Source organism: Rhinopithecus roxellana, chromosome 13 (assembly GCF_007565055.1).
Source record: "Rhinopithecus roxellana isolate Shanxi Qingling chromosome 13, ASM756505v1, whole genome shotgun sequence".
Classification (NCBI taxonomy): Eukaryota; Metazoa; Chordata; class Mammalia; order Primates; family Cercopithecidae; genus Rhinopithecus; species Rhinopithecus roxellana.
The window spans coordinates 90432631-90449007 of record NC_044561.1 but is presented as its reverse complement, the minus strand read 5'-3'; the positions used below and the strand labels follow the sequence as shown (position 1 = coordinate 90449007).

Genomic DNA, 16377 nt, shown 5'->3' with positions numbered 1-16377 from the left:
GGGGTCCAGTTTACCAATATTTCTGCCCTGCATTTCTTCTGCAGTTCTTGATAGGGGACCATCTCAATGAAAGCACACCTTTCTTTCACAACTACCTGAAAGACAAAATCTGGCTTACCCTGCTATCAAAGGCTTTCCATTATTCAATTCCAGTGGACTCTCTACAGTTTATCACCAAATATATACCATTCAAGGTCCAGCCAGAGGCCCATGCAAGGCTGTGTTCCCTCATTTCCACCCACCAATGGGTGCCCACACTGGTCCTCCTATCCTGGAAGGTCTTTACCATCTCTCTCAACTTTCCCAGTCTTGGCTCTCCCTCATTCACTCATTTCTTCAGCAGATATTCACTCAACACTCTGCTTGGGACTCACCTTAGACCCCTCCATGCAATCCTGCCTTTTGTGGGAATCCTTCATCCTTCATTCACCACTCTGGCTGCACCTTGCTGAAGCCTTGGCCCTCCTTAGATCCTCCCTGACTTGTTGGCTGACTTCTCAGGTGGTGAATGGGAAACTCAAGATGATGGGAAATTAAATTAACCTCTTATGAACTGACCTGATTAATAAATAGAAAGAAAGGGCTGGAGTAGCTAATAAAGGAAAACTTGACCCCTCACAGTTTCCATATTTGTAACTTATCACTCTCTTTGACTTCTGGGGTAAGTGAAGCCTAACACTTACAAAAACATGCTCAATCAATCAAGAACTAAGACTTGAGTCTTCTACAGAGTTAATTTTATACTTAAACTTCCTCAGACCTTGATTTGAATTTTGATCAGACCAGGGGTTTCCTAATACAGACGTTTCCTTGAGGAGGTAACTCAGTTCTCAGACTTCTACCAAACCCTTCTAAGCAAAGGTTAGAAATGAAAGAATTTAACAATATTCTTATAGTATGTATGTATTAAGGTAACACTAGGTGTCATAATACATAAGCCACCAAATCCCAATGGCATAACCCAAGAGAAATTTATTTCTATTCATAATAAATCTAATTGGTAGTGATAAGAAGTAGGGTTGGGAGGTGGTAAGGACTCTGTTCCTCATATTTCTTCAGAAAACTAGGCTAACAAAGGTTCTGGAATCTTTAGTGTGTAGCTTCTAAGGTCATCTTGGCCATCAACAATCAGATGGCAACAGGGAAGAGAGACTTTTATGAGTTAGGCACGAAGTAACACACTTTGCTTCTACTCACTTCACATTGATCAGAACTCAGTCATATGGCCACATTTATCTTCAAGGGATGTCGGAAATGTAGCCTAGCTGTGAGGAGGAGAGGTAAATGGGTTTGGTGAATAGCCAGTCTTTGTCACACCAGACAATAGTGTTGAAATATTTAAAAGATAATAAGATATAATGGAAGCTATTATTTTTGCAAGTGATCTTTTATTTTCTGTTCTTTCATTAATGAACAGAAAATATTTATTAAGTGACTTGCCTATTAAAAATTTTTTTAAATATTATTGTAATACAAGGTGGTAAGTGTAATGATGGTGTTACGCAGTGAGAACATCCAGCCTGGATCTTTTTAGGAAGTGAAACCACAGCTGTGCCTTAAGGCGGGCAAAGAGTGTCTGTATGTGAGGTGGAGATGAGGGAGAGGTGAAAGGTGAGAACAGTTAGGAAGAAATAGAAGAAACTGAAGAAATTACTGAAAAGTGACAGTATGAAAAAAGTGTAGGAAGGAATAAAAAGCAGGGTGTGAAGTGAAAGCCATTTGATACTGCATAGGCAACATATGGAAGGTGGAACATCAGAGATCAGGCAGATTATTGTCTTCTGTGCTAAATAACTAAGCTCTATACTGAAAACCAACACTTCCCAAAGAGAGTTTTTGTCATGATGTAGGTACATTCGTATGAAAGGTTAAAAAAATGTATTTGATATATGCGCTGAGTTTCCCAAGTTAAGTGGTTTTTCACTTCAGTATTGCTCACAGCACTTAATAAGTTGATTAAATCAGCAAGTATTTATCCCACATCATGTTTGAGGCCATGTGCAGACACTGGGGACACAGTGAGGAATAAGAAAGATATTTCCACTGACTGCTACATCCTAGCTTTTGATATGAAAATCCCCAGCATAGGACAAAGGTACATATTTTTTTTCCCACAACTCTTTTGGTCGATGGCCATCTCTAGGGAGAACTTTGAAACTGCTGTTATGAATAAATGCAAAAGAAATGGAGATGTAATGACTGGCAAAGAATTTAGAATAGTCCTCCTAAAGCAGTTCAGTGAAACACAAGAATAAACAGATTAAAAACTGAATGAAATTTAGAAAACATACTCAAACAAAATGAGAAGTTTAAAAAAAAGCAGGGGGACATTAAAATAAAGAAATTCTAGAAGTGAAGAACACCACAACTATACTGAAAACTTCAAGAGAAAGCTTCAACAACAGGTTCAATGAAGCAAAAGAAAGAATCAGTGAGCTTGAATTGAAAACATTTGAAATTTTCCAGTTAGAGGAGAAAAGAGAATTAAAAATAATAAAGACCACAAGAATTACAGGACACCATCACGGGGTCTAACTTTTGCATGATAAGGGTTCCTGAGGAAGAAAGGAAAGGAAAAAAGCCAGAAATTATATTTTCAGAGAGTGGCTGAAAACATCTAGATCTGGGGAAAGATGCCAACAGATATAAGAAGTAAGAGACCTTCAATAAAATTTGACCCAATGAGAAACTTTACCATCACACATAAAATTAAACTACCTCAAATCAAGAACGAAATAGTGTATCATTTGTGTTAGCTGTACATGTAAATACATACTTTTTGTTATTCACCAAAAAAATGCTGTTATAAATGATGGTTTGATGTTAGAGCTAGAGAAAGAGTTGTCTAGCCCCTGCAGAGTTGAGGAGTCGAAATCAAATAAACAGATCATCCAGGAGGTGATTGCAGTGGTCCAGGAGAAAGGTGATGGGTATCTATCCTGATGTTCTCAATTCTATCTTGGGGATCTTTCTCTCTATTCATTGCTACTGTGCCTGTCCTTCCACTCCTCAACCGTCAAGAATTTGATCAATTCTTCCCTCATTTGTGAAACCTCCACTGCCTTTTCCAGCCAGTGTTAGCTTCATCTTCCTCCCAGTTCTCACAGCTGTTCCCTGAACATCTCTCTATGTACCATTTGTCAGCTTTCAGTCTCTCTGTGGACATTTCCTGTCTTCTGACACAACAATTGGTAACATGGGCACTCAATGAGACTTGGTTTAGTGTTGAACTGGTAAGAAAATAATGACAATAACAAAATATTACAAATAGATTTGGTGCTGGAGTTTTGATGCTGTTGAAAAAGTCAATTTTACTACAAGTTGTCCTAAATATTAGTAGATTTCAGTGGCCTGAACAACTTGAGTTGACTGAGCAACTAGATTTCTTCTACTCCAGCTATCCTACTTGGTTCTGCTAAATAGGAGCTTTCTTGGAGCTTGGGTTTTATCATGCGAAACATTGTTTTATTACAGAGTCTGCTAATAAACTGCCAACAGGTCAATGATTAATTACACCAGGTGCCTTCAGAAAAAAAATAAAATTATCAGAAGGTGCTGTGTTCAAATAAATTTGTCAACCAATAAACTGCCAGTGGGTCAATGATTAATTGCACCTGGTGCCTTCCAAAACAAAAGTAAAATTATCAGGAAGGTGCTGTGTCCAAATAGATTTATCATATATGACATATATACATGTAGAATCAAGTGACACACTCTAAACAGAAGCAACTCTCCTATTTGTAAACAAATGATCTGGGCCGAGACTTAAGTTTTATAAAGCATTTCTAAACATTTGTATTTATAAAACACATGTCATAAAGCTGTTGTCAAAATACTCATTTCTTAAAATCCCCAGGCAATTTAGGGAAATGAATTCACCCTAATTAAGTAAGGCAAATTAAGTTGTATTATATGCCCTTCCAAGTAAGGTAGAACTGTACTCTCATCACTCTTGTATCATTCCATTTTCATCATCTTTGGTGCTATATCACTTGTATAACTTCAGTCATAGCTAATTGACATTCCAAAGTATTCAGAAGAGAAATAAATGGCAGCTTTGAAATCAATCAGACACTCAAATGGTTGAGACTAAAAGCAAAGTTTTCTACTGAGGAAAGAACTGAATTTTACCCATCATTAGGTGATGATTTAAAAAAAAAAAAAAACACATGCTAGAAGTGCATAATCTATACAGTTGACCCTTGAATAACACAAGTTTGAACTGTTAGGATCTACTTATACACTGATTTTTTTTTTCAATAAAAATTACACTGAGTGCGCCTCTCCTTCCTCTCCTTCCACCTCATCCACCTCTTTCATCTCTGCCACCCCTGAGATAGCAAGACCAACCTCTTCTCTTCCTCCTCCTCCTCCTCAGCCTACTTAGTGTGAAGTCAGTGAGGATTAAGAACTTTATGATGATCTACTTCCACTTAATGAACAGAAAATACAAGTCCTCTCCCTTATGATTTTCTTAATAACATATTTTTCTCTAGCTTACTTTATAAGAATATACTATATAATACATATAACATACAAAATATGTGATAATCTACTATTCTTCAGTAAGGCTTCCCATCAACAGTAGGCTTTTAACAGTAGCAGTTAAGTTTTTGGAAAGTTATAAGTTACACATGGATTTTTGACTGCACAGAAGGTCAGCACCCTTAACCCCCATGTTGTTCAAGGGTCAAGGGTACTACCAATCAGGTTAGGGCATTCATTAACCAATCAGAGTGGATATGGGACATAAACAACTGAGATGAAGATATCAGTGTGTACTAGATAGCCATTAGTCCTGCCCTCTCCACTGAGACTCATCAGTTTGTCTCATATTTAGTTTACAAGTTTTGTTACTCTGATGGGAACTGACTGATGGATCCTTTCTGCTGCAAGTAATGGAAGCCTCAAATGTGGGTAGATTAAAATGAGGCTTTTGTCATTCTCTCATAGCAAGTCTAGTATTGGGTAGTCCTTGGCTTTGTTGATTCAGTAACTCAACAATGTAATTGAAAACCAGTATTTTCCATCTCTTCATCCTGCCATATTTTGTGCATAAAAAAAAAAAAAAAAAATACCTTCCCCTTATGGCCACAGGAAGGTTGCTGTAATTCTGGAAATCCCAATCAGACACAACAATGTCTGGAGAAAAACAGAGACATTTTCCTTTTTTTTTCCCAACTATTTTTATTCTTACGTAAAGCCTTTCTCAGAAGTCACCCAATGGACTTTCCCTCACTTCCCATTGGCCAAGACTAGTCTTCATGCCCGTGTCTAAACCAGTCACTGGCAAGACTACTATGGCTATCTTGGACCAATTATGCTTTATCCCCTGAGGCTAGAGAAAGGTCTCCTTCAACTGAACATCAAGGCTCTTCTTACAACAAATAAAGAATATGACCTTAAGGTAGGCAATCAACAGTGCATCACATAACAAACCCGGCCAGATTATCTGTTTGAACGGAGAATTTGTGGTCTTGTAAAGCCACACTTGCACTCAAGTCTCAGTGTTAATGCTCACGAAACCCAAATTGAGCCCCATTTTTATGTTTCATTTCTTCTGTAGTAATAACAGTTGGACCACAGGGCTTGTTCAGAGCCTGAGGGAGAAGTGCTCCTATATAACTATGAATGAAGTGTGATTCTTCTACAATCTTTGAAGGCTCTTCTCCTACAATAGGACACGCCTTCAGGTTATCAAGAATAAAATGAGTCTTAGAGATGCAGAAAGTATTTATCCTTGAAATATTTTAGATGGGTGGATTAATCAGGATCAAAAATGCTAACTGTTGCAACAGAAAAGCCATAAGTCTCACTAGCTTAACAATGAGTTTTATTCTTCAAACATGTAAAGTTCATTGAATATCAGGGACCACTTTCACCTTGTAGCTTTTCCATCTGGATCTGGTGGTTTGCAAGATTCAATGGTAGAGGAAGAGAGAGATGGATGAGGCATACCAGATCCTGACTCCCTCAGCCCAGAAGTGACACATGCGATTTCCACTCAGAGTCCATCAGCCAGAATGAGTCATGTGGCCTACCATAATGGCAAGAAAGGCTAGGAAATACAGAGAAAAATATGAAAAAAAAAAAATATATATATATATATACGTATATCTTCATTATTAGCTGTATTCTGTCTGCCACATGGTGTGTAAAAATCATTTCACCATTGATATATTATTGGTCTGCTGTTTTCTTTTCCTGTGATGTCTTTGTATAATTTTGGTCACCAGGATAATATAAGGCTCATATAACGCATTCAGAAGTGTTTTTTCCTTCTTAATATTTTAGAAGAATTTGTAAAGAATAGGCATTAATTCTTTAAATGTTTGGTAGAATTCACATCTGGGATTGGACTTTTTCTGTGGGAAGTTTCAAATTATTAATTCAATGTCTTCATTTTTACAGGTCCATTCAGGTTTTCTACTTCTTATTGAGTTGGTTTTTTGTATTTTGTGTCTTTCTTAGAGTGTCCATTTCATCTTAATTCTAATATGTTGACATATAATTATTTGTTGCATTCCCTTATAATCAGTGTCACTTCTGTAAGGACAATAGCAATGTCCCTCTTTCCTGTTTTTAGTAATTTGGCTGTTTTCTCTTTTTGCTTGGTCCATCCAAGCAAAGGTTTGTTAATTTTGTTGATTTATTTGAAAAGCCAGCTTATTTCTGCTATCTATTGCATTAATTTCCACTCTAATTTTTATGATTGTTTTCTGTTTGCTTTAGCTTTAATTTGTTTTACTTTTTCCATTGTCTTAAGATAAGGTGATAAGTTATTGATTTAGATCTTTCTTTTTAAAATATAGGCATTAGAGCTATAAATGTCCTGTTAATCACTGCTTTAGCTGTATCTAATAAGTTTAGGTATACATGTCTTCATTTTTATTTATCTCAAAGTGTCTTCTAATTTCACTTGATTTCTTCTTTGACTCATTTACTATTTAGGAAATGTTGTTTAATTTCCTCATATTTGTAAATTTTCCCAGTTTTTCTGTTATTGTTTTCTAATTCCATTGTGGTTGGAGAGAACATACTTTGCATAATTTCAAGATTTTACATTTATTGAGGCTTACTTTATGACTAGCTGCAGAATGTTCCATGTGCGCTTTAGAAAAATGTGTACTTGCTGTTTTGGGGAGAAGTGTTCTATAGATATCTCTGAAGTCTAGTTGGTTTATACTATTGTTCAAGTCTTCTACTCTCTTGTTGGTCTTCTGCCTAGTTATTTTATTCATTATTGAAAGTAACATATTAAAGAATCTAATATTATTATGAAATTTTCTACTTCTCTCTTTATTTCTATCAGTTTTTACTTTAAACATTTTGGGATGTTGATGGTAGATGTATATATGTTTATTATTGTTACATCTTCCTAATGAATTAACCATTTTATTATTATAAAGTATCTATCTCTCCAGCAACAGTTTTGTTTTAAAATCTATTTTGTCTGATACTATCTTAGCAATTTCAGCTTTCTTATGGGTGTTGTTTTCATGATGTATCTTTTTCCATTCTTTTACTTTTACCTTGTATGCATCTCTGAATCAAAAGTGTATCTGCTCTAGACATGTTACAGTTAGATTTGATTTTGTTTTCATCCAGTTTGACAATCTGCACTTGATTGGATCCTTTCATCCATTCACATCTTCTGTTATAATTGAGATAGTTTCATTTATGTATTTTTGCTTTTTGCCTTCTGTATATCTCATGTCCTTTTTGTTTATCCCTTCTTAGTTTAGTGCTTTATTCTGTGTTTTAAGTGAATATTTTCTAGTAGGATTTTTCATTATTTTAATAATTTTTCACTTTTTTGAGTTTTCTTAGTTGCTGTGGGGCTTACCATACCTATGTTAATGTACCAAAATCAACTTCAAATTTATACAAACTTAAATCCAGTGATACATAGAAATGTTACTTCTATATAGCCTACTTTTCCTTTTATGCTGTTATTGTTATGACATCTATATATTTATAAAATCAACAGTACAATCTTATAAATACTGTGTTGTACAATTTTATGTCTTTTTTAAGAAGCTGGAAAAGAAAGGATGCCAAATATATGTGTATGCATGTTCGTGTGTGTGTGTGTGTGTGTGTGTGTGTGTATACATATTGAGAAAGAGTTTGTTACATCAACTTTCTTATTTCCCTTCCTATTTAACATTTCTGGTTTTATTCATTAGTTGCTGTGGACTCTAATTGCCATGTTGTATAATTTCCTTAATTCAATATAGTTTTGCTTACATCCAATTTCTTTGTGCTGTTTTTGCATAATATATGTCTATATATATAAGTTCGACAATTAATTTATACATATTGTTTTATATAATTTCTTTTAAAATTATGTAATAGTAGTAAAGGGAAGGGAAGAAATGTGTATTTATACTTTTTTTTCTTTTTTTTGATGGAGTCTTGCTCTGACTCCAGGCTGGAGAGCAGTGGTGCAATCTCAGCTCACAGCAACCTCCGCCTCCCAGGTTCAAGCAATTCCCCTGCCTCAGCCTCCCAAGTAGCTGGGACCATAGGCGCGCACCACCACACCCTGCTAATACTTTTGTATTTTAGTAGAGACAGGGTTTCACTATGTTGGCCAGAATGGTCTTGATCTCCTGACCTCATGATCCACCTGCCTCAGCCCCCCAAAGTGTTAGGATTACAGGCGTGAGCCACTTTTATAATTTCATAATCACCTTCGCCTGTGCCCCCCACTTTTTTTTTGGTTGGACTTGAATTATTGTCTGAAGTCACTTGCTTTCAGTCTGAAGACCTGCCTTTAGTACTTCTTGTAAGGTGGGTCTGCTATTAACAGATTCTCTCAGTTTTTGTTTATCCTGAAATGTCTTTATTTTGCTTTCATTTTTGAAGGCTAGTTTTGCCAACATAAGATTATTGGTTGACTTCTTAAAATACTTCTGCATTTTGAATATGTCATCCCACTGCCTTTTGGCTTCCTTTTTTTCTACTCAGAAGAAAGCTGTTCACCTTATTGGGGTTCATTTTTATGTGATCAGTTGTTTGGCTCTTGCTGCTTTTAAGATTTTCTCTTTGTCTCTTAACATTTTTACTATAATATGTCTGATAACAGATCTCTTTGCCTTTATTCAATTGGATATCATTAAGCTTCCATAGGTATGATTAATGTTTTTCATCAAATTTGGGGAGTTTCCAGCCAATACTTATTGAAATGTTTGTTCTGTTCCTTTTTCTCTCCTCTCTTTCTAACACTCATATTGTGTGTATGTTGGTGTACTCAATGGTATCCCACATGTTTCAGAGACCTTGTTCACTTGTCTTCATTTTTTTCCTCTGGCTTTTTGTTTGTTTGTATTTTGTATTGTATAAATTCCCCTTCTCTATCTTAAAGTTTTCTAAATTTTTGGTCTTCCAGTTTAAATCTGCTATTGAACCCCTCTAGTAAGTTTTTGTTTCTGTTATTACACTTTTCAATTTCAGAATTCCCATTTGGTTCTTTTTATTGTAATTTCTATTCTTTATAAATTTTTCTATTTGATAAGACATTGTCATCATACCTTCTTTTACTCCTTTAACATGGTTTTTTTAGTTCTTCATATATATTTGTAACAGCCATGTGGCAGTATTTACTAAGTCCAACATCTTGGTCCTTCTCATAAGCAATATCTGTTGTTCTTATGTAGACCACATTTTTCTGTTTCTTTACATGACTCATATTTTTGGCCTAAAACTGAACATTTGAAATAAACTGTAGCAACTCTGAATACTAATCACTGCCCAACCCCCCGCCCCCACCAGAGGATTGTCTTTGTTGTGTTGGCTTCTTTTTTAGTGACTTAGATGAGCTATTTTCATAAAGTGTATTTACCTCACAGTGTAAAACCTCTAAGGTTGCCCCTTAGAGAGTGCAGACTTCAGCATGTCGTTGAAATGACAGTGGTTTTAGAAAGCTTCTGTATGACTGCCTTTCCCAAATCACTGTGTAAAGCTATCTTCCTCTGTTGGTATCGCTCCCAAAGGTGAGTCTCCACTACTTGCTGCCTGATTGCTCTATTGGTTTTGACAGTGCCCTGGGGCATAAATTGTTTCACAATCTGATCCAATTAAATTCATGATCCTTGGTGTGTTTAGCCTTTGAAGTTTATTCTGATCCTAAGAGGGCTCTTCATAGCTGTCAATTTCCCTGGTTCTCTCTGACTAAACTACCTACATAAAGATTAGCTTGTTGCTTTTACGGAGCTACCAGTCTCTTTTAAAGTGCTTGCCACCAGATCTCCACTGTTTTCCAGAGCACCCTTTAATCTTGAACTTCCCTACTCTTTGTACCAAATAAAATAAGTTATCTTAGGGAATGCTCTGGAGTTCTCTCTCCCGCTGGGCAAAGCCAATGAGTCACTGCTTCAGAGCTAGGGAAAGGATGGTGGCTTTAAGTGGGGCAATACCTTCTGGTTTTCTTGGCTTTCCTCTTCCACCATGGAACTTCTATCCTGCTAATGTGCTGGAGGAAGGGTAATTGGGACCCCAGTATTCCTAGCATGCCATGTCTGATACAGAGTCTCTACCCTAGGAGTAGGTGTTCATTAGAGGAAACAAACTCTCAACCTCTCAGCCACACTTGCACAGAATTTAGCCTCTGCAAAACAGAACTGAGAGTGATAAGAAAAGATGGTGGCTTGCCCCTCTCAAAGAAATACCATAACCCTTGCCTGAAGCAGGGGACAGGAAGCCTCATCTTCTTGGCCACCTGCTCAAAGTAGAATGTTTTTACTTGCTGAACTGGGAGGTAAAGGGAGAGAGTAGGTCAATGCCACAGACTCTGTGTTCTTTTTTGATATTTAGTGTATTTCCTTAAATCAATATTTCTTCATTTGCTATATGCCCTTAAGACAATGTCCAAATACTTTAAAAAGTTATATTTTTATAATTTTTACCAGTCGTGCTTTATTTCTACTGTGAAGATGATCTCTGAAGCTCTTTATGCCACCAGCAGGGAAATGATTTACCTTCCATAGATTTTTAACCAGCTCCCATGTTTGAACACCATATAATGTTTAAAGTAAATCTCTTACTCTGTAACACTCACAGTGGTCCTGTTTCTCTACTCAAAACCTAACTGCTACAATGTAGGCAGAGATTTATTCTTAAACACCAATGTCCTTGGAACACCTTGGAAGAAGGTGTTCTCCCTCAGAGAAGGATCTATGCCAATCTTGGTCATGATGTGGAAAACCCCAAATACATTCCATTTCAGAAAGGAACATGGCCCTCTCGTTAGCTCCAGTGCTCTATATTTCCTTTGCCATTTCGTCCTCCCTGAGCCAATCTTATCCCCAACCTTCCTGCCCTTGTATAGCAACTAAGGCCTGAAAGCCTCCTCTTTCCCCTCATCCTCATCCTGACTTTTCTTTTCAATGACTAACCCAGCAGTGTAATGGAGTGTGTCATGTTGCATGGGCTGCCTCATTCTGAGAACAAAAGTCTGTTTGTCAATGGATGGTGAATTTGCAGCATTAAGTTGGTTTTAGATTTGCTCATCCTTTTGTATCATACCCTAAAGAGCTAGAGCACAAGAAGTGACTGCACCACACATTTTTCAAAGTGCTACTGAGATAGTCTGTGTCCTTGTGGTCAGGACAGTCACATGTGCTCTTCATCCTGTATCCCTCCAGGGGTCGTGTTCCAGGAATTGTACTGTCTCTTACCTTTTTCTATAATTATGCTTAATCTATTAAATATTTTTCTAAGCCCCTATATACACTCAGTATTTCTTTATTGCAAAATAAGGAACTCCTCTCACTGTTAGTAACCAAAGCCACCACCTTCTCTCTGTCCTCTTCCCTACCACTACACTTCTTTAATAAGTCGTCTCAGCTCCCTGTCCCATTGCCTTCACATTCTCTCTCTCCTTAAGTACCTGCAGTCTGATAAAACTGCAGGGATAACAGGTTGATAAAATTACTTACTCAAGTTTTCTTGTGAGAGTCCCCACATACAATGGTCTTGTTGAACTTCAGTATCTCAACTTTGTATCACTCTTCAATCTCTTACCTCTTCCTCCCTCTCCCACTTGCTGTTTCCTTAGAGGACCCTCATTCTCCCTCTTCTCCCTAGGTATTGACATATTATATTCTTTTTTCTTATTTCTTTTTTGTTTAGTTTAGTTTTGTTTTGTTTTGTTTTGAGATGGAGTCTTGCTCTGTCGCCCAGGCTGGAGTGCAGTGACGCAATCTTGGCTCACTGCAACCTCTGCCTCCCGGGTTCAAGCAATTCTCCCTATCTCAGCCTCCTGAGTAGCTGGGATTACAGGCGCCCGCCACCACATCCAGCTGATTTTTGTATTTTTTAGTAGAGACAGAGTTTCACCATGTTGGCCAGGCTGGTCTTGAACTCCTGACCTCAGGTGATCCACCCACCTCGGCCTCCCGAAGTGCTGGGATTACAGGCATGAGCCACTGTGCCCGGCTGATACATTATATTCTTGATCAATATATCCTAGGTCAATGTATATCCTTGGTCTCATGTCTTTCTTCGTGAGACTCTCAGTCCCTTTTGCTAGAGTTTGGACAAATCCAGCAAGGAAGCCATATATCCTTGGTCAATATATATGACAGAGCTAAATATTGTCTTTCTCTTTTTTCTCAAATATGTCTCTAAAAGCAGCATTATCCATTCTAATAGTTGTCATCTATCATCTTTATTCAGAATATTTAACAAAAATCACAACATTTAATGAGTTTTTGTGTTGTGGCAGGTAACCTGCATATATTATCTCACTTAATTTTCAAAATGACCTTTACTAGCCCCACTTTGCACTGGAGACATTTGAGTCCTCGAAAAATTAAGTGACTTTCACAAGATCACACAGTCAGCAAAGGAAAGTCTGACCCCTGAGCAAATCATCTTCATTGTTATGCTCGACCGCCCAGCAACATGAGGCTCCAGTTCAACCTCCTCAGGAATCACTCCTGATCACCCAGTGTGATGTGGTCCCTTCATTTGCATCATCCTATGACATTCACATTTTGCTCTGTGTTATGGTCATTTGTGTCCCTACCACAAACATACACACACACACACACACACCCTATTTCACTATCGATTCTGGGGGAAACATACTGTATTTATTGATTTCATATCTCCTCTAATGTTAGCCTAGAACAGCCAGTAAAAGAGCTACCTGTTGAACAGAAGAATAATTGTAAAGGGCTCCCTGCATATTCCAGTTTATTTCCAGATATGACAGACTGCAGGAAGTAAACAAACCCCAGGATGTCACAGTATCCCAAATGACTTGATACTGTAGGCATTGTGGCTCAGGATCTGTTTATTTTTAAGGCTGTGAAAGAAAAAAGGTAGAACAAGCCAAAGCGTATTACAAATAACAGTGCTTATCTGCAATAATAACAAGTGCTTAATAAATGCAAACTTATTAAGCAAGATTTTATGCTTCATTTACTTTGATAGGATGAAATTTTATATTTCAAGGTAACTATCCAACAACAGATTAAGGAATTCCTCCTGGGAGGTGTGACTGACTTCAATTATAAGTAAAAGAATATAGTGAGTCACTAGCTATCTTTTAAGGAGACCAATACATTTCCAGAAAACTTTTTTCTCTGTGAAGGTATCTCATTTTTCCTCTGCCAAATAAAATTAATTAAGTGACATTAAATTAAAAATGTATCTATTTACATGAGAGGACAGTAGATACTGGTTTGAGCTGATGAACATTGTTGAAATTTTCTCCTTCGTTTTATTACTTTCTTTCAGAACAAGTCACAGGGGCAAATAAATAGTTACATATAGGCCCAGTCTGTGCAACCAGCTGAGGGTTTTATTTGCATCTAGGTAGACTATCTGTGATGTACGGTGCAGGGTTGCCTCAGAGCCAGTTCAAGCAGAAACTGCCTATGGATTTCAAGAGAAAAGTGCCACTTGATTTGGTTACATGCGAAGCTCAGAAATGAAGATGGGTCCAGGAAAGGAAAAAGAGAAAACCTGCTGATTGCCATGGGTTAGACTTGAATGTCCTCACATTTTCTGTCTTTATATACACCCACATAACTTAGCCATTCTCTAAGTCAGCCAAAGGGGTTAATTTGTGAGCAGGTTAAATTAAGGTTCTGAGGTCACCTACACTGGGTTCTCTTTATTCGCTCTTTTTCTTCTGTGGTACCCAAAAAAGCACTGTGTCCACAAATTCTGTCCCAAGCTTACTACTCTTCCCTCTTTACGATTTGTGCCTTATTCACCTTCAACCATGACTTAAACTGTGGCCCATAGTAATTGACTCAGTCAGGGTCTTTCTTTTCTCCTACGTTCCTCAGTGCTCTGGGAATTTATGCAGGCAATTACTACCCCCAAATTAGCACATTCTGTACAGACTCATCATGTCTTCTCTCCAAAAAGCGGCCCTCCTTCCAAATCCTTATTTCTTCTTATCAAGAATATTATACTGCTCCTTGCAGATAGTTTTCTTTCTCCTCTTCCTTGACTTCATATCTAATCAGTTTAAAAGTTCCGACATGTCTTCCTTCATGAGACTCTGAGTCCCTTTTGCTAGAGTCTGGACAAATCCGACAAGGAAACCAATTTTATGTCCCTGTGATGCAGAAAGATGCGGGAGGTAGATCTTAAGTGGGCCAGGAGGTCACCTGGAATTGTGGAGATCAATGTAGTCCAAAGGTCAAGTGCAGAACAGACCCAAGGAAAGGAGCCAAAGGTTTGTACTAAAATAGCATAGCAAGATCAGCCATCCATCAGACCTACATGACTGGTGTAAGGACGTAGTTAGAGGGAGGAGTAGGAATGGAGTCTGTCTTGTTCATCATTGAATTCCCAGTGCTAAACATGTTGCTTGCTCATGGAAGGCATGCAACAAATGTCCTATATACAGGTCAAGAGTATAACTTTTACTCAAGACTGCATATTAACAAATGCTCTTTCATTTTCATTATTTTATACCATCAAGTAGTGTTTGCGATGGCACACTAGACAGGAATATCCACCACTGTTAGTTTGGGGTATCTATAGAGGTAACCCGAAATAATAAATAAATAAGAAAGCAAGTCATCTTAATAATATTTTGTGGTGTTTTGACTTAAGAATTCAAATGTTAGATATCACTATAAAAAGGCTTTTAAAAATTTCTTAAAGGATAACAATGTAGCGATTTAAAATATTCATCTACCAGACTGATTTGCTTTTCATCTATTTTATGGCTTGGGATAAAACTTCCAGTGACTAAATCACAGAGATTCCAAAAATTCTGCTTCTAAAACAACGCAGAGGGAATGAAGATAATATGCTCTGGAAAACTGTGTTGATTATAATGACAAAGATTAGGAAAATGGCAAAAACAGTATTTCAAATGTACATGATTTAATAAATCATTCTAAATACATATATATGTATAAGCTAAATTGGCACATCAAATATTAGTAGAGATTTGACAATTTTTTGTAAATCACTAAAAGCTGTGTATTCCAAGTGTTCAAAACATTTTTTGTGTGTCACCTCATTAAGAAATGGGGAATCTGCAGATTAATTTATGTTTATTGAATGAAACAATAAATGAATGTATAAATATTTATTAAGGACTAAAACAGTTAAATATTAGCATTAGAAATATGTATTTACTAATCAATTGATCAAATGTTGTTTGACCTACTATGTGCAAATCAATTAAACAGTCATCAGAATGGTTTGGTGCTAAAAGTCTACTTTCTACTGAAAAGTGAAATAAAACAGACAATTTTTAAAACTTTTTACTGTGAAAAATTTCAGGCATACAGAAGAGTTGAAAAAAATATGTAATGAACACCTATATACTCTCCATCCAGATTCAAGAGTTAACATTTCTCAAAGTTGCTTTATGTTTTTATGCAACTTTGACAAACCACTTTAAAGAGAACTACAGCTATTATAACGCTTTGCCCCTTAATACTTCAGCATGCATCTATAAAGATTAAAACATTCCGTGATACAACTAAAAATATCTCTATCTTCCCTAACGAAATTAATAATTTTTTAATAAGATATATATATGGTCCTCATTTAGATTTCCACAGTTGTTCAAAGTTTGTCTTTCACCTGGTTTTTCACACAAAAATTACAGAAAGAAAACAGAATTTGATGAAGGAACACACACTGGATTTACTTGTTTCCCTTAAGTCCTCTCGTCCACCCTTCTTTTATCAGAAATGACTTTTTAAAAAGATCAGGACAGTTGTCCTATAGAAAGTTCTACATTCTGGATTATCTGATTGTTTTCACATAAGGTCATTTACCACGTTCCTTTAGGCTAGTGTTTCTTGTAAAATGGAAGTTAAACATAAGAGCTTGACTAAGTTCAGGTTAAATATTTCATAGGTTTGCTGTGTATTGAATATTACACAT

The 16377-nt window shown here is 36.7% G+C and overlaps 1 protein-coding gene across 4 annotated transcripts in view; it reads left to right on the top strand.

Annotated features, from left to right (window-relative positions):
- The window catches only part of SPTLC3 (serine palmitoyltransferase long chain base subunit 3), a 167495-nt gene that overhangs the window by 23793 nt on the left and 127325 nt on the right, over positions 1–16377 (top strand). The gene's annotated exons all lie outside the window — the stretch shown is intronic.